The sequence below is a fragment of the Protopterus annectens genome, chromosome 14.part0 (assembly GCF_019279795.1).
Source record: "Protopterus annectens isolate FY-2018-M chromosome 14.part0, PAN1.0, whole genome shotgun sequence".
NCBI lineage: Eukaryota > Metazoa > Chordata > Ceratodontiformes > Protopteridae > Protopterus > Protopterus annectens.
In genome coordinates, this window is record NC_056748.1 from 1,021,150,130 (window position 1) to 1,021,169,615 (window position 19,486).

Consider the following 19,486-nt stretch of genomic DNA (forward strand, 5'->3'; position numbering starts at 1 on the left):
AAGACCACCTATATTGGCCACCTTATCATGAAAGGATTCACATCTACATCAAGAGAGGTCATTGTGCCCCTATACTCTTCAGGCCCATAAGTGAGTACAATGCCCCATTTGGGATGTACCATAGCCGACACCTGCAGCAGTTAGAAAGACCTCAAAAGTACCTGACCAAGAGGATAAAGGGTGTCAAACATTTGTCATATGCTGCCTGGCTGACAATACCCCAGCTGTATGCAGTCACATACTGCATACTCAGAGGCGATGTATGCCTGATGTACAAGGTCATGTCCAATACAGAATTGATGGACATGCTCCACCTCAGAAAATCCAAAGCCATTAAAGCCGTGAGACCGACAGATGTCAACCTCAACACATAAATAAATCGGATGTGCTGGAGGGACAGATTCCTAACCCAGAGGCTCCCTACACTCTGGAACAGAACCCACTCCATGTTAGGCAGAGCCCCTCACTGACTCTCTTCAACAGGAATCTTGCCAAGTGGATGGGAGATCGTAGATTTACACTGGGGGTCTTCAGTGTGTCACATCTAGACAGAGGCACAGTAAAGTAAACCCTAAATGGCCATAATATTCACATAGCAAGGGGTGGCGAAAGCCACACACACTCTGGCTAGGCTAATAAATGCCCTAGGGCAGATAGCCCAGTATGAACCTATGAACCTATGGAGATACAAATTGTACAGGACACTAAGGATAACTACAAGGCTGTCTTAACTGATGGTAGGAACCTTGTTGGGAATTCACAGATATGCTCTGAATTACCAAATATTACAAACAATACACCAAACCCACACACATTGCCAACATCCAACCTGACAGGTAAAGTGCAAACCCCCCCCCCCCCCCAAAATGACAGCTATCTATCCCAGCAGAGTGCTGGCCCCCTGACATTGCAGATGCTGAGGTAACAGGCAGCATCTTCAAAGCAAGACACACAGCATCAATGGTACGAGATGGTGTCCTGGGCTGTGTCCAACATGAACTCCAAGAAGAATGGAATGCCAAATAACACTACTGCTAAATTTCAGCCTTACCAAGAGCAGTGTACAGCAACAGTGGTCCCTCTCCACAAAGGTGGTGCCTCAATGGATACTGCAAACTATCACCCCAGAATCCTGACAAGCTTGGTCTGCAAAGCTATGGAAAGGATCATCATGGACCTCAGAAATAAAGATATTGGGGACCTACAGACACTGGACCCTACCCAGTGTGGCTTTCTTAAGGGCAGATCCTGCCCCTTAAACATGTCTGACTCATTTGAAACAGTCATCAAGGCCATTGATGAGGGGAATGTGGTCTACACAGCCTATCTGGACCTTGCAAAAGCCTTCCATACAATACCCCACATGTTCATTATAGATAAGCTCACCAGCTTAAATATAAACCCCTATGTCAGTAGATGGGTTGCAAACCAGCCCAAGGACAGAACTGACATGGTCAGACATGCTGCAGCCATGTCAGACTACAAACCAGCTACAACTGGCATCCCACAAGGCTCAGTCCTGGGACCTCCCTTGTATGATAGATATTTCCCATAGGTACAGGCCAACATGGAAGGACTGTGTCTGAACAAGTTTGCAGAGGACTACAAACTGGGCACCTTATCTGACCCTCCAGCTGACACAAGCATCCTACAAAAGGGCCACATAGAAACAGACAACTGGTGCCAGAGCCATGTCATCAAGCTAATTGCAGAAAAGTGTATAGTCATCCCATGTGGATAAACAGTAAGTGCCCACCAATTGCCACATAGGTGTTAACCCATTAAGTACTTTAGAAGTAATAAGAGACCTGGGGACACAATGTGATAGATATCTTGCATTTGACAACCATGTGGCTGTAGTGGTTACAGAAACATACCATATACCCACCTAATCATGAAGGTAGTCACATCTAGATCAGGGGAGGTCATCGTGCTTCTTCAGTCATCCTTCATCAGCTTCACAATTGAGTACAATGGCCCCTGTGGGATGTACCTCAGCAGACACCTCCAGCAACTGGAAAGACCCCAAAAGTACCCCACCAGGAGGATCAAAAAGATCAAACAGATGCCATGTGTTGCCTGATTAAACAAACCGCAGCACCACACAGTGCCATACTGCCTGCCCAGAGGCAATCTGTGCCTGATGTATAAAGCCATGTCCAAGCTGGAATCAATGAACATGCTGCACCTTGGACAATCTGAATGCCAGTGACCTATGCACATGAGAGACCTGAACCCCAGCACTGACATACATAGGACATGCTGTAGTAATTGATCCATAACCCAGAAGCTCACTCCACTCTTGAGTAAACTCCCAGTACAGGTTAGCCAGAGAGTCCCTCATTGACTCTCCTCAACAGGAATCATGATGAGTGGATGGGAAATGGTAGGTTTACCCTGGGTATCACTGTTATGTCACGGGTAGACAGAGGCACAGTATACTAACCTTGAAATATGTCATGTCAAATTCCAGTTACAATGTGTGTTGAAGGACAAACACACTCTCTGACTAGCAGTAGAAATGGCCTAGGGCACATCGCTAGTGTTTGTCAATGTCCACCCAAGTTGTGGAATACACTACCAATGTTGGACAAGCCTGGTGTAAGTAGTCCATGTCCGAACAAAATGCAGCATGGTCATATGTGCACAACTGGCCCTTAACCAGTCTGGTGTGCTCACTATGAATATTGAAAGCAGTGATAGGACTGAAACCCAGGATACTGTCCACCACAGTGAAAGTACTGAACCAGTACACTATACAGTATTACAGTGTATGGTCATTATGAAAGGATGTTGACAACTGTATGCAAACTATCCCATGGAAACCCTGCAGGCACAGTATAATCCCTGCCGGGTTCAGACACAAAGCAGTTGGGCAGTATGTACACAACATGACTCCCAACACACAACTATAAATGTGAAATATTGTGGAAGTTCACACACACCCACAAATGTGGTGGACTGAAGATCTCAACATATGGAAAGCACACACTAGGCATGCTCACACACTTTGATAAATGAGACATATGTCAGGCAACAAGCCATGGAATATGCCTGAACTGGGCATGCTCACACAATTAGGCCATGTCTCAGTTTAGCAGTTGGCCACACATATGTGGTATTTGTATGTGTTAAACCAGGAACCAACCACAAGACAGCAATCTGCCCAGTGCACACAGTTAAATGACTACAGAGACATAAGTTAAATAATGGATCCCACACATATTCAAACATCTTCCACAGGTACACAAGTTGTACATAGAAACAGGGAAAGCTATGGCAATAAAGACCTGCAAACAGTTTATCAGCAACAAATATTGTGCATCTGAAAATTAAACATATGGGTGTAGAGGTCAATACTAGGCTGTTTGCCCTAGGGAATACAAGCTTAGCCAGAGTCTGCTTGGCATCTGCCTCCCCAGTACAGTAGGCTACTGTGCCTCTGTAAAGTAGGTCACAGAAGGCACCATGTAAGGCTAGTGTGCTGTGCCTCTGTCAAGCAGGGACACAGTGGAGATCCCAGGGGTTGAATTTGCAATGTCACATCCATGTTTGAATCCTGCAAATGCTCAGTGTGTGTGTGTTTGGGTGAGGGGGGTTAGTGTGTGTGCAAGTCTGTGTGAAAGAAATGTCCCTTTTGCCAACTAGAAGAACACAGTGCATGATGCACACTCCTCTTTCTAAACACTGATGATCTCAGCACCCTATAAGTACAGCAGAAGAAGGGAAACATCCCAGTAATTTGGATAGTGCACTCCACTAATGCGTTTCTCACAAGTGTCATAACCTAGTCAGGTAGGGGTTTGAATCCTGCAAATGCTCAGTGTGTGTGTTTGGGTGAGGGGGGTTAGTGTGTATGCAATTCTGTGTGAAAGAAATGTCCCTTTTGCCAACTAGAAGAACACACTGCATGATGCACACTCCTCTTTCACTGATGATGTCAGCACCCTACAAGTACAGCAGGAGAAGGGAAACATCCCAGTAATTCAGACAGCGCACTCCACTAATGCGTCTCTCACAAGTGTCATAACTTAGTTAGGTAGGGGTTTGAATCCTGCAAATGCTCAGTGTGTGTGTTTGTGTTTGGGTGAAGGGGGTTAGTGTGTATGCAATTCTGTGTGAAAGAAATGTCCCTTTTGCCAACTACATGAACACACTGCATGAAGCACATTCCTCATTCTAAACACTGATGATGTCAGCACCCTATAAGTACAGCAGGAGAAGAGAAACCTCCCAGTAATGCGAATAGCGCGCTCTGCTAATGCGTCTCTCTCAAGTGTCATAACATAGTTAGGTAGGGGTTTAAATCCTGCAAATGCTTAGTGTGTGTGTTTGGGTGAGAGGGGTTATTGTGTGTGCAATTCTGTGTGAAAGAAATGTCCCTTTTGCCAACTACAAGAACACACTGCATGAAGCACATTCCTCATTCTAAACACTGATGATATCAGCACTCTATAAGTACAGCAGGAGAAGGGATACCTCCCAGTAATGCGAATAGCGTGCTCTGCTAATGCGTCTCTCTCAAGTGTCATAACATAGTTAGGTAGGCGTTTGAATCCTGCAAATGCTCAGTGTGTGCATTTGGGTGAGGGGGGGGTAGTGTGTGTGCAATTTTGTGTGAAAGAAATGTCCCTTTTGCCAACTACAAGAACACACTGCATGATGCACATTCCTCATTCTAAACACTGATGATGTCAGCACCCTATAAGTACAGCAGGAGAAGGGTACCCTCCCAGTAATGTGAATAGTGTGCTCTGCTAATGCGTCTCTCTCAAGTGTCATAACATAGTTAGGTAGGGGTTTGAATCTTACAAATGCCATGTGTGTGGGGTGTTGCTCTTAATATTGTATAACATAGATCATATCAGTAATGTCAATATATACATGAGGTATGTGTGTGCCACATAGACATATGTATCTGTGACCTGAAATAGTTCCCATGTGTGAAGCCTGCCTCATGTGAATACATGTAATTTGCATTACACAACTTTATGACTGTGGTTTTCTGTGCAGGGGCTGCATTTGGTATGTGAATATACAGTGAGAGTAGTCTATGGTGTCATCTTACCAGCGAGGGATACACTTCTGGTCTGGAGCATATAGTCCACATGGTGATGAACAGGTGCAGCATGTATTCCCCACTTGTGGGAGTGGTAACAAGTCGTTCCATAGCAATTGAGTGTATGGATTCTAGGAACTTTACACCTAGGGTGTTGGAGCTACAGTAATGCTCACAGTCTATGTGTGGGTAAATGAAGCTGCCCAATATATTGTTGTTTGGGGACACCTGCAGATATACATGTATTCTTAAGTAGGCCAAGTGTGTTACCTGGGTTTGGGAGTGTGGTGTGTGCCAGGCTATGAACTGGACGGCAGTCTTACCTACTGTTAGTTGCACATGGATAGTCTCTGATGCTTCATGCTGTGCCACCAACCTGGAGGTGTGTGTATCTTTGATGAATATTGATACTCCCTCTCCTGTTCTGTTTTGGTGCAAGTTATGTGGCCGACAAGCATGGTATGAGGTATAACCTGCCAGTGCTGGGGTGCTTTTGGGGGCCTTGAACCAGGATTCTGTTACGGCACAGATGTTGATGTTCTCCATGCGAAGGACAGTTTCCAGTGCATGCATCTTGACGTTTACACTGCTGGCGTTGAGTAGCATTACTATTAGTTTCCTATCCCTTGTGATACCTATGGAGGTGGTCTTGTCTGTTGAGCCTTGCCTAAAAAAGGCACTATGGGTGTATCAAGAGCCTTTGCCAATATCCAAAAGCCCATGGGTGACAGGTGCAAGCTGTCCCTAGCAAAGCAGTGTGGCTTGTTGAGCATGTCATCCCAGGCTGACAGGCATTGGATCCCCTTTGAATGACACTAAAACATAAGCCAATTGTCTGAATTGATCATCTTGTCTACATATTGTGGCATCATTCTTGGTGAGGGTAAGATGCTACTCAAGGTCAGGGTCATACCAGTCTGGGCCACATGCTCAGAGAGCTCCTCTATGTCTCACATCATGTAGTCCAGGGAGGTATGTCTCAGGTCATTCACACTGGCATGGACACTGACTGAGTCATATTTGTACATGCCTTGGAGTGACCTGTGTGCTTGTGTTATGTGGCAGATCATAGCACCCGACAAGCTTCTCACCGTGACCTTCTCCTTGTTCAGCCTGGTGAGCGGGACATCAGTGTACCTGACGATAGAGGCACCCATCACAAGTGTAGCAGGTGTGTTGTTTAGCCTTACATGCTGTGACTGTTCGGCACACTGGCTTTGTCAGCTATGTGTTGCACGTGTTCTGTTCTGGGGTAGCAGTTGCTTGTGTGTCTGCTTTGGAGGTGTCTGCTGAATAGGCAGACCTTTATTTAGAGACTCTGAGTATGATTGTGTGTGTTTATTTGTTTGGATTGCTGTCGTGGTAGGTCTATGTGAGACTGAAATTGTAGTGACCGTGGTTTCCTTCTCCTCCTGACAGGTTTTGCCAGTACTGAGTTGAGAGAGCTTAGCCTGCAGTTTGGATATATGGTTGCATCTCTCACATGTGGTGGAATTTGTTGGGAGGAGGAGAGGGTTGACTGTGTAAATGAGGCAGTTGTAACATTGCCTCTAGATTCCCAGATTCACCAGCTGGACCGTGGAGGAGATTGACAACTGACCTTTGAACATGCTAGGCTAGTATTGGGAATTCCTTTATAATTAACAACAAAAAGGGCCAATGGGGAACAAGGTACTCAAGGTGAGTTTGTGAGGGTGTAGTGCTTTTAATTTGTTAGTGCTGACATATATAAATGCTTTAGTGAGCAAGTGCCAGGTATCTCAAATGCAATGTGTTACAGGTAACTTAATTGCATAACTGACAAACACTAACTTTCTGTCAAGTGAAACAAGGACATACATACAGTAAGCAATGCACATGTCGCTAGGGATTCTCAGAGGCGCTGTAAAGCTGCATTTCAGGTGGGATTAGTGTTTCAAGGAAATAACAAGCAAACAAGCATACAAACAAAGCTACAATCAGCAGGCATGGATCTAGTCTATGCTACAGCAAACAAGGTGTACCAATTTCAGTAAGAAACAGTTCAAATATGCAGGCACTATAAGCGTTTAGCCAGAAATTCCCACCTCAGATGGGCAGAGTCCAGCCTCTCTTCCCACAAGAGTGCAGACCATGAACCTTTGTAATGTGAAATAACTGGCCTGAAGCCCAACTGCTTAAACCAGAACTAATACACATTTATAATGACAGACACTGAGCCCTCAATCAGCATTCCCCAACTTAGTAGGCTGTATGCTACATGTCCTGCCACCACAGTATCCCTGACATTTAATGAGACTCACCTCCTGTCATAGTTAGTTGTGTGTTTTGGGGCTGTCAAGCATGGTATGAGGTGTAACCCAGTAGTGCTAGGGTGCTGTTGGGAGTCTTGAACCTGTTGTCTATTACTGCACAGATATCAACATTCTCCATGCAGAGTAGAGGTTGTACTGCATGCATCTTGTGGTTTACATGTCCACCATTGAGTATCATAACTTCCATTTACTTATCCCCTCTGCTACGTATGTAGGTGGCCTTCTGTTTACAGCCTTACCAGCAGAATGCAAAGATGTGCAGACATTACACTATGGTAATTTATAGGGGTGTACCAAACAATACAATGACAATCATACTGTTAATGCATCAGGCATGCTGGGATATACCCACAATGATATCATTACATTGTACAGTTGACAACATGATAATATTACTACACATCTATGTAGTCACCCTGTGCATCAGCACCATGTTAACCAGTCCTGCCTCAATGTTACAGATTGCAGGAGGTGGCACAGTTTCATCATATGCACAGGGTGTGTACTTGGTATGCCTGAGTCTGCCACTGATACAACCAATCGACATGTATATGTGTGTGTGTTAGTGAGGGACAACCGTAGAAAATGGGGCAATGTTGATGCAGTGTGTGCGTGTATGTGTTAGCCCTAGGTGTTAGCATTATGCATGTGTGTATGCATGCACACAGTTCCACCTTGTGGCCGCCATATACGGGTGTTTGTGGACAGCCACAGACTGTACCTGCCAGGTCGTACAGATCACTGTCTCTGGCCATGGACACGGTACCTGTGCCTGGCAGGGGTGCTACGGACAGTATCAGGTACTAAGCCAGACTGGGTACTGTCATCAGAAGCAGGTGGTTGTTGACTGGTGACATGTCCCTGCTGGGACTGTCCAGAGCCATGTGCACGTGGTCTTCTAGGGCGGTCTGATGACAGCACAGACCCAGCATTGCTGGGGCTGGTACTGGCACTATGTGAGCGGCCGCGGGTTTGTTGTCGTCCGCGATGACTGCCAGCTGCTGCTGTTGCTGGCATTCATCCACGTCAACGCCTCAACCGCCCTGCGTTGCCCTGGCTCATGGACATGTAGTTGTGGAACAGATCTAATGTGTCCCCCCAACGTCTGTCAATGACCTCGGTGAAATTACGGATGGCAGCCTCAACGTCACGCATAGTGTCATTCATAGCAGTGTGATGTGCTCTCAGCTCCCTCAGACCCTGTCTGGTGTGCCGTTCCATACGTGACTGTGCCTGCATTACAGCCCGGAACATAGCTGAGGTTGAAAGACCTCTGTGGGCACGTCTGACAGGGGCAGTACGACCACGGATGCTCCCACGAGAACCCCTGGACATCTGCCTGTGTGATACCATGTCAGGACTCTGGCCATGGCTGCTGTGATGGGATACATGTGCCACTGATACCACATTACCCTGGTCAATGCCCACTGTATGCTGTCCATCACCTAGGGATATTGGTGACAATGGATGTACTGGCAGGATGACTGTGCACATTGATGGGGTTGACAGCTGTGTACTGTCAATTGGCTGACCAACAACGGACACTGGCACACCTCCCTGTGCCATTACACAGATATCATCATTATCACTATCCCCAGCAGAAGATTCAGGTTCCATGCTGCACACCACCAGAGCAGCACCAGAACCTGTGAGAAGAAGACAGGAAGCACAGTTTGCAATGTGCACACAATGTTACCACACATGCACACATGCGCACATGCACACTCCTCAGTACATGAGATACAAACACAGACACACCTGCAATCACACACATAGCAATACCATTTTAGGGTATTATTACTATTACTATCATAAGTATTAAAGGAATGTTATTACACACTCACCAGCATGGATTGGCTGCCTTGCTGTTACACCAGAGGGACCTGCACAAATAAGACATTCATTGTCAGTGGGCACAACTGTGCTATTGATACTGTGAGTATGATACAGTTCAGTAGTACAACAGTTGGCTTTCACAGGTCTACTGCTTATATTGAGAATATCACTCTTGCACAATAATTACCAGGATAATAGCTACAAACACAGTACACACCTCACACATGCATAAACTACCAGTGTAGAGAACAGTCAAATATAGATATGGCATGTTACCTGCACACTCCAAGTCCTCCTGCTGGGTGGCTCCAGCCTCCATCATTACACATGTGTGTGGATGTTGTTGTTGGGCTGGAGCCACAACACTTAGGAGGAGCCCCTCCAGTCTGGTGAGGGGGGGGTGTATAGCCGCCCCACCACCTGTGGCAAGTGGTTGCCTGTGGATATCAGACGCACGCTGACGGACATTTCTAATTAAATCACTGCATATGTCCAGTTGTGCATGCCTATATCATTTACCCGATGGACAAGGTCTTGCCACAGTGCAGCCCTCTCCTGCTGGTTCGGGCTGGTGCAGGAAAAGAGTGTGGCAAAATCCCACACCAGGCTCTGGTGTATCTCCTCTTCCTCTGCAGCAGAGTACATGGGATTGTGCTGGTGCACCATTGCCCTGGAAGGAAAAGAAAAATATGTGAGCAAGTGATATGGCACACATAAAACTCTACTGTAGTGATATCACTGAACTGCCATATATAGCATCTGTCTGTCTATTGGGGGATACACATGTGAATGACCACATATCGGTGCTCAGCTGACAACTCTATGACAGTGCCTGGCACACTCCATACAACAAACAAGTATACTCCAGCAGTCGGCACACTGTTTGAGGTCCAATGCACAGCCTCACACTGGGGGTATGTATCAAGGTAATGTATGGGGAACATTGTCAACCCATGCAATGCACAGTACAAATGTCACTGGTAATGCACCATAGTCTTTGTTGCCATAACCATACCTACACCTCAGTCACATACAGGGAACCACAGCACAACATATGGCAATCTAGTATGTTTGTATCCCAATACCTGACACATCTTTCTCTGGCCTCACACCAAGGACACACACTACCATGACAGACACAAAGTCATGCTGAGCAATCACACCATTACAGACCTTGCACACAGTCAGTGGCACATGCATTCCACCTCACATAGTTGGTATTGCAATGAGTACATGTGTGCGTGCATTGTGTCATAGGCAGGTAGTATGCTATTGGGCCTGGGCCTACAGCAGCATACTGTTATGCTACCCTGCCCCTTGGGACACATGTAATGTGGTTGTACTTGCTCCTGTCAAACAGTTACACAGGGTGACTCATATGGCATACTACCTATCTGCATAACATTCAACAGGGGTATGTCTGACATCTACTATTGGGGAGCCTTGCTTCATAATGCTGGGTGGTTTACTCCAGAGTATGGCCTATTTGTGGGTAGGAACCTGTACCTCCACCATGTGCTCTTTACTGCGGTGCCAAGGATGACAGACATAGGTCATTTATGCTGGGGATATTGTGAGGTGTTACCATGGTTGTAGGACAACTGTTATGGGTGTGACTTAACTATGTATTTCCAGCAGTGGAATGCTCTGTGTTGGTAGTTTGAGAGGCACTCTATCTGTGGTTTTGTCAGTCACTCTGCATAGGTAATGTGTTTGAGGGCATTATCACTGTTTGTTAGGTATGACTGTATCCTTCTCCCTTTCTGTAGTTGTCATGGGAGGTACATACCATGTAGGACATTGTGAGGTGTAGAGGGGTACAGTGACCTACATTTCACTAGCTGACATACCATTTCTGCTGACATGTACCATGTACAGGTATTACAAGAGTGGTGTGCCACTGTGAATATCACAGGGGAGGCTATTGTACACTTGTTTCTCATGTTCCCTCCTGACACATCCAGTAGTAGGCAGGCAACCACATATGTGGTGGTTAGTGGTGTAAGTGTTTTGGAATGGGGTATGGTACTCCTGTATCTGCACTGGTGTTCAGTACATGCCTTTGTCACCAGGCACCTGTTGCAATACATCTGCACACATGTGCCTCTCTCAGTATATATCTATAGATATATATATATATATATATATATATATATATATATATATATATAGAGAGAGAGAGAGGGGGGGTGGGAGATATTCATATACATACATATCTGTACACATTCATATCTGTCTGTATATGTGTATGTATCTATATATATCTATATATGTATGTGTCTATTACATAATATGTGTATATACGGATTCACTTCAGAAGCTCGAATTAACAAAATCTCGAACTGCAAATAACCAAAACCAAGAGATCGAGTTTCGGAAACTCGAACTTCTGAAGCGAAACCAACAAAAAAAAAGACAAACTTCGTTTTTGCAGGGGGGGCGTGCCCCCCACACCCCCCTACTTAAATATACCAACTCCAAGATCGGGGGAAATGGGAAATCTCCCGTCTTGCGCTGTATGCGGAAGCGCAAAAAGGGAGATTTCTCATTTCACCGCAAAAAAAATAAAACATTACGTACACACAGAGTGTACAAGAATCCTTGCCTCTGTGTGCACACAATGTATTAAGGTAAGTAAACTCTTATTTTTAAACACTATGCATATTCGATTTACTGAAATCTCGATCATATGGTCTCGACCATATGAAATTCGAGATTTCAGTAATTCGATTATGTGAAGTGTTCCCGTATATACATATTCTATCCATCTATCTATATATGTTCATAGGTTCATAGGTAGATACTAGGCTATCGGCCCTAGGGCCCATACAAGCCTAGCCAATAAATGTACTCAGGCTTTCTCCACCCAAGAAAGGTATTTTCCTATGCCCCTGTCGAGCAGAGCCACAGACATGATCCCCGGGGTGAATTCCCATTTCCCATCAGGATCTTTCTTGAAGAGTGCTAAAGAGGAGCTCTGTTTGACATAGATAGGTAGTCTGTTCCAGAGTATGGGAAGTGTCTGGGACAGGACTCTATCCCTCCAGCATGTTCTGTTTATTGTGGTGACAAGGTTAAGGTCCCTAGAGCGTGTAGCTCAGAGGGATTGGGATTTCTTAAAGTGGAGCATGTACAACAGCTGTAGGTTTGACATAGCTGTGTATGTTAGGCAGAGATCACCCCTGAGTAGGCGATATGCCATGGAGTGAAGCTGTAGTTTTTTGAGACGGTCTGCATAGGGCATCTGTTTGAGGCCAGTAATCCTCTTTGTGAGGTATTTCTGTGGTCTTTCCAGTTGTTGTAGTTGTCCTGTGAGGTACATACCAAAAGGGGCATTGTACTCTATTATGGGTCTAATAAGTGATGAGGTGAGGGGAACAATGACCTCTTTTTTCTGGATGGGAATCCTTTTGTGATGAGATGAGCCACGTAGAAGGATTTCCCGACCACTGTGGCGATGTGACTATCAAAGGAGAGACTACTGTGCACCTGTGTCCCAAGGTCTATTATCACATTTTTGGCATTAAGTAGACTACCAGCTATCTGGTAGTTCATGGGTACAGAGTTTATACCACGGGGATAACAATACACATTTTGGCAATGAGCTTCAGGCCATGGCTTTGACACCAGGTATCTGTCTCAGTGAGGGCCTTTTGTAGTTTGCCCACATCGTTAGGAGTTGCGATTATGGCTCCTAGTTTGCAGTCATCTGCAAACTTTGTTAGCCACAGACCTTCTGTGTTGGCCTGCACTTCGGAGAAGTAGATACCAAACAGGGGAGGACCCAGGACTGAACCCTGTGGTACTCCACTTGTCACTGGTCTGATGTCGGATTTGGAATACACTACTTTCACAGTGTGGGTTCTGTCCATGAGCCAGTTGTCAACCCATCTTATGACATAGGGATTTATACCTAGTTTAGTGTGCTTATCTATAATTCCAGAATGGGGGATGGTATTGAAAGGCTTGGCGAGGTCTACGTAAGCTGTGTGAACCATTTCACCATCATCTATGGCTTTGGTGACTGCTTCAAAGAAGTCAATCAGGTTTAGGAGACATGATCTGCCTTTTACAAATCCAAACTGAGTAGGATCCAGAGTTTGGAGATTACCAATGTCTTTGATTATGAGTTCCATGATGGTACATTCCATGGCCATTGCAGACCAGGCTCGTCAGGCTAATGGGGCGGTGGTTACCGTGGTCCGTCGTGGCTCCCCCTTTGTGGAGTGGGATGTGTTGTGGTGTGCCATTCAGTGGCTACAAAGCCTGAGGTGAGGCTATGATTGAACATGGTACTGCGGTAGGGTGCCAGTTCATTCAGTGGTTCGTGTGGAACGCAGCCTGGGATATTGTCCGGTCCCATGGATGCTGTGTTCTTGGCTTTGGAGAGTGTGTATTTTACCTGTGCAGCCGTGATTATATGGACTTTGCATTCTTCCAGTATAGAGATGGGCCCTCTAGGGGGTGTGAGGGGGGTAAAGTTATCACTGAACCTATCTGCCAGGATGTTGGCAATATCAGTTGGTTCTGTATATTTAGTGCCATTATGCTGTACCTCAGAGCAGATCTGAGTGTTCCCATTTAGATTTTTGACATAGCTATAGAATGCTTTGTGGTTGTCTTTAGAGTCGGTGGCAATTTTGTTTTCATAACTAGCTTTGGGTGATTTTATGAGGGATCTCAGCTTCTTACTGAGGTTGACCAGGGAGTTCCTCCAGTCATGGAAATTTACTTATTTTTGCAACAGTTTCTTTCTTCTGATGTAGAGTTTGCTTATGGCAGAGGACCACCAGACTGGCTTCCTTTTTCTGGGGGATAACATCTTGGTTCTATTAGAGATAGCATGATCCATGCACTTTTGTAAGTGCTTATACAGTGCATTTGAGTAGGATTCAGCAGTCATACCTGTATTGTCCGTCTGCATGGGAGTCATGCAGTTTGCCACTTCTGTCTTAAGAAGTGTGACATTGGCTTTTGAGAAGTTTGTTACGATGGTGCCCCTAATTGGGGCTGGGGGTGGGATGTGGATGTCAAGGCTGATTACCTTGTGGTTGGATCTGACCAACGAGGAATTGACCTCTGGTGTGGAACACCGGTTTCCCATGTTGGTGATGACCAAGTCTGGAATACTGCTGCCCCTGGTGGGGGTGTGAATAAGTTGATCCAAGGCAAAGGTATTTATGAATTCTAGAAAACGTTGAGCAATAGAGTTGGTACATGTGTAGTTTTTCCAGTTAATGGTGGGGTAGGTGAAATTGGCCATTATTAGGGTGTTGGGTTTTACCCAATACTTTCCAGTGTATCATGAAATGAGGGGTGTGAATCCTGGGGCATGGTGGGGGGTCTGTAGCAAGCTACGATTTGGATTGCGTTCTTGCCCAGAGTTAGTTGCAATTGGATACCTCAGATGCATTATGCTGTGCAACTAGCCTGGAGGTGTGGATATCCTTAATGAATATGGACACGCCTCCACCTTTAGTGCTTCTTTCTGAGTTAGGTGGCCAACAGGTGTGGTGTGAATTGAAGCCCGGTAATGCAGGGGTGCTCTCTGGAGCTTTGAACCAGGTCTCTGTCACTGCACAGATGTCACAGATGTCACCGTTTACAGTGGTGTATTTGTCATTTGAACCTTGCCTGACAAAGGCACTATAGGGGTGGCATGAGTCTTAGCCAGTATCCGGAATCCTGAGGGCGACAGGTGCAGGCCATCTCTGGCAAAGCAATCGGTCATGTCGTCCCAGTCAGACAGATGCTGGAGCCCTTAGAATGACACCAGAAGCTTAGCCAATTGTTGAGGTCAATCATTTTGCCCTTGTACTGTGGTATCATTCTGGGTCTATCTATTTGTACATCCCTCTCGATCTATGTATACATATATGCATATTATATATAGATACATATATAAATATACATACATATACATATAATATATATACCTTTTTATTTACACATACGAATACACACACTAACATACTGCTAAACATTCATTACTGTACAACCTACATTGTGCGTTGCACTACAACCTACATTGATATGTGCACATAGCATCCTTCACATACATATGTATGTCCAGCCTTCACTAACAGTTGCAGTATGTCCCCTGCCCTATGCACATCTTCATATATATCTATGTACAGACTGCTAACACATATGGAGGGTTCACAGTATGTAGACTATTACATTATTAGTTTACATTACCTTTGTTGGACACTGCTATTTTTGATGGCTTGCTGCTTGGTAGCCTGCTGTTCTGTAATGTTGTAGTTTCGGCAGTCTGTGTCTCTTATTTGTTTTGTTTTTTTATTTCTTTGTTTTTATTTATTTATTTTTTCTCTCCCTCTCTCTCTCTCTCTGTCTCTCCCTCCGTCTGTTGCAATGAACGTATTGCATGTGTGGACTGGGAGTACAGGCTGCTTTTGTAGGTATATGCAGATGTGCATGTGATGGCCTCTGCACCAATTGTTAGCTAGCATTTGCTAATTGCATGCAGCCTGCTGTGTGGTAATTGCAGTTCTCACTGTGATTTCAGGACAGTGCTATAAAATGTTAGGTGAGGTAGGTGTAGCCCTTTCAGATTTTCAAGGTGGGGACCATGCTGGTATGCTGTGGACACTGTTGTGTGAGCGTAAAGGTTGGTATGTCTCTCATATCTCAGGCTGTGTTGTAGGCACTGACATGCATGTTGTACTGACACCTGACCATTGCTTCCTCCAGTTTATTCTTCTCAGTGTGTATGTTAACTGACAGCTAATAATACTAATACTGTTTAAATGGTAGTATGTGCTTGGGACTTGTGGAGTAACTGGTTTACAGCAGTGGCTCTTGCAATTTGTTGCTATGGCTTCACTATTTAGCCTTTACATTCACTCCTTAGAGGCCTGCTAGGTGTCTTTACTGGAATGTGTTGCTATGGCTTTCCTATTTTCCATTCACATTCACTCCTTGTAATGCTTGCTATATTTCTTTCAGCAGCAATTCCTTATATGTTTGTTGTGGTTTGGTGGTACTGCATGCAGTCTGGTCTGGCCAAGGTGTGGGGCTTGACACCTACAAGGGTATTTTATTTTGCTGCTGAGCAGTAGTGGCACCTTGTACTTTGTACTAACAGTTATGGAGAGCAGGCACATGCAGTGCTTGTAAACAGCTATACTGTCCTTCTGTTATTAGTTGGATACCTCCTTTGATATTTGTGGGTTGTACACCTACATGTGGGTGTGCTTGTGGAAGCTATTCTACAGCTATTCACAAAGTGTGACAGCAGACAGAATGATATGCCTGTGAGTTTGTAACACTTGCAGGCCTCAGATACTCACTCTCAGATGTATCTTTTATCAGCCTCCGGGAATGGTCCATATCAGTGGGATACACCCGTGATATATTTCAGATATTCTGCAGTTGTGACTGTGGGGTATTTTGAGCATGTGTATTAATACACCATTTCTGACATGCACATAGTGCATACTTTCAGTAGTTGACAGTTACCATTACGTGGGACAAAACACCTTTCTGCCTACTATTAGTACATTTCACAGGGAGTCAGTGGGGCACAGTTAACATTTGTTTTCAAATCAGGGACATCCCTGTAAATCAGTCCCAGTTGTGAGGTCTGGCCTCTTAACTGTTCAAATATGGCAGTGTTTATCCTGCTCTGATAGTGTGTGTGGTTTGCAAGGTGCTACTGTCACATTATTACCTACTAGCTACCGACTAGCGTGGCTGTTTCTCTTCTCACACTAATGTTATACAAATCCACAAGAATTGTCAGTAAAGATACAAGACAAGCTTTGTGTAATAGCCTTCCTTTATTCCCTTTACATTCAGTCCTACTATTTCAGGATATATTGCTTTCAGCACAAAGTTCTTGTATATCAGTCATGGCTTAGTGGTAAGTCATGCAGACTAGTGTTTCCAAGGTCCTGGGTTCGAGACTGATAAAGGAATTTTATTTTGCTGCTGAGCAGACTACAGGCCTTGTCATTCAGAGTGACTAAGGCACTTTTAAGCAGTTGTAAGTGGGTTAGCGCTGGTTTGCGCAGTGCTCACGCATGTGCACTGTCGCTTAGCTTCGCGCACACATGCTTAGCTAAGCGCACACCCGCTTACTACTGCTTAAAAGTGCTTACTCTCACGCACACCCACGCTAATTTCTTTGAAAGAAAAGAAAATGGGGAGATAGGACAGTGGTGAAAAAGGGGGCACAAAGAGGGTAGGACAGTAGGAAAACAAGCTCAGGATTTGCAGGAAGGATGTAGGAAAGGCCCATAGCTGCCCATTTCTTTATCAGCAACAGCTGTGCATATGTCTGTAATTTGGTGTGAAATTTGAAACCTTCCACCCCTGAGAGAGGGGTGAGGACAACAAAATATGTTGTACAGCCAATTGTAATTACCACTTCACATGTCCAGCAGACATGTCTGCAAAATGGGCAGCTATGTATGGGGCATAATTTTTTTGCGGGAACAGAGTGCCCTTTTTTTTTTTTTTTCCACGTGAGAGTGTAATGTGAGGCACAAGAAGTAGGTATATTTGGGGAGGTAGGTAGGGGAGGTTAACAGACAAGACAAACAAGACGCATACAGGGGCAGAGTATGACACATGTGGGGGAAACACAATTGACAGGGACGGATGTTGGGATATCGCAAGCCCATGAGCCCACAGATGGCAACAGTGGAACTGAGATCCCCACCCATGGGCAGTTGCCACTGTGCCTTCACAGCCCAGGACAGGGCTGTGTTGGGGGCTGTGTAGGACGGGCAGCAAGGACACCCGTGAGTTGTACCACCCGAGCCTCAAGCTGGCGTAGGGGTTCAAGCACAGAATGCCTGATCTCGCTACACACCACAGACCTGGCACTTTGGAGGGTGAGTGGACGGTCTCCTCCGGCCACGCTTGCAGAGGGGGGATGAGCCCCATCCCTGCAGCACTTCCACCCGAAGGTGGCACAGGGCCACTGGAGGAGGTTCCGACCTGGGCACTAGTGCCAGGTGCACTCGCCAGCTGAGGTGGGAGAGGTGGGTCCGCTTGAACCCGCCTTCCCTGTTGTCCTATGTTTAGAAATATTTTATGACATTTTGGGTTAGTAACAAACAATACCATTCAAAATTAGTTGTAACAGCATGCATCAACCAAACACCCATGAATTCCAAACATTGAACAGCAAGCATAACACATGCATATTTTGAACAACAGTACACAATCCAACAGCATGCAGGGTCAATTGATGGCAACAGGCCATCAGGTTTAGATATGTGAACAGGGCACATGCAGCAATGTACATGCAAATATGTTTGAACCAACAGGACAAATGTCCATAGGAATTGATTGTGAATACACATACCCAGTTTGTTGTGGAATGGCATTATTTGTGAATATAGGGTAGGGTGAAGAAATATTTCATTAACAACTTCAACTACATATACATATGCTGTACATCTCTAGTAGTTGCAGATATATATACCTTACAGGTCTTACTACAGTTTCCTATATGTAACCTTAGGTATGTTGGTGATGGGACTGTTACTGATACATTAATATCCATTGCATTTTTATTCATACACATTTCATATCTGGCTATGTTCAGGTACAGCATCCTGCCACATTTCATTTATATGGCTCTAGACAACTGTGGATGTTCATTATTTCATACAACCATACTATCTCCATATTGCAAGGGTACAGCAACATATACAAATTGTGGGACAGACACATTCCAGCTTCAGTACTTTATTTCAAACATTTCACTTTTTGGTTGTGGCTGTCTCATTCATTTCATTATGTACTGACTGCAGTATACTTTATTCAGAAGTTATAACAGCTTTGTTGGTCGATTCATACCTCTTACTCTCACTCACTTGTTTTATTTTTACAATTCAAGTTGGTACTTTATTCTAGGCGTTATTAACATGTCATACCTGATTACAACAATCCTTTCCAACAGACTCACTTGTTTCATATGGCAGATTTTCTAAGGGGATGTATTTGACACATGTCTATTATCTTTGGCTTGTTTACCAGTGATTTTCAGGCTGCTGCAGGTTATCTGATATTACACTTCAGGTGGGTAATCACTATTTTAGACTTGTTTATTTTTTATTTCTGGATTACAGGCTGCATCACTTATCTAATCATACAGTACTAGCAGAATCTTTCTTCTAGTGTTATTTGAACTTTATTAATGTGACTACACTGACCTCTTTTACAAGCTGTCATACTTATATTGTATAACAATTACAGGAATATAATTACTAACCTGCCTGGTGGCGCAGCCGCTCCAGCCTATCACCATAGGCTCGCCGAT

At 44.8% G+C, this 19,486-nt stretch overlaps 1 protein-coding gene across 2 annotated transcripts in view; it reads left to right on the forward strand.

Moving 5' to 3' along the window:
- The window catches only part of LOC122789403 (lactosylceramide alpha-2,3-sialyltransferase-like), a 246,997-nt gene that overhangs the window by 54,658 nt on the left and 172,853 nt on the right, over positions 1–19,486 (forward strand). The window lies entirely within an intron of this gene.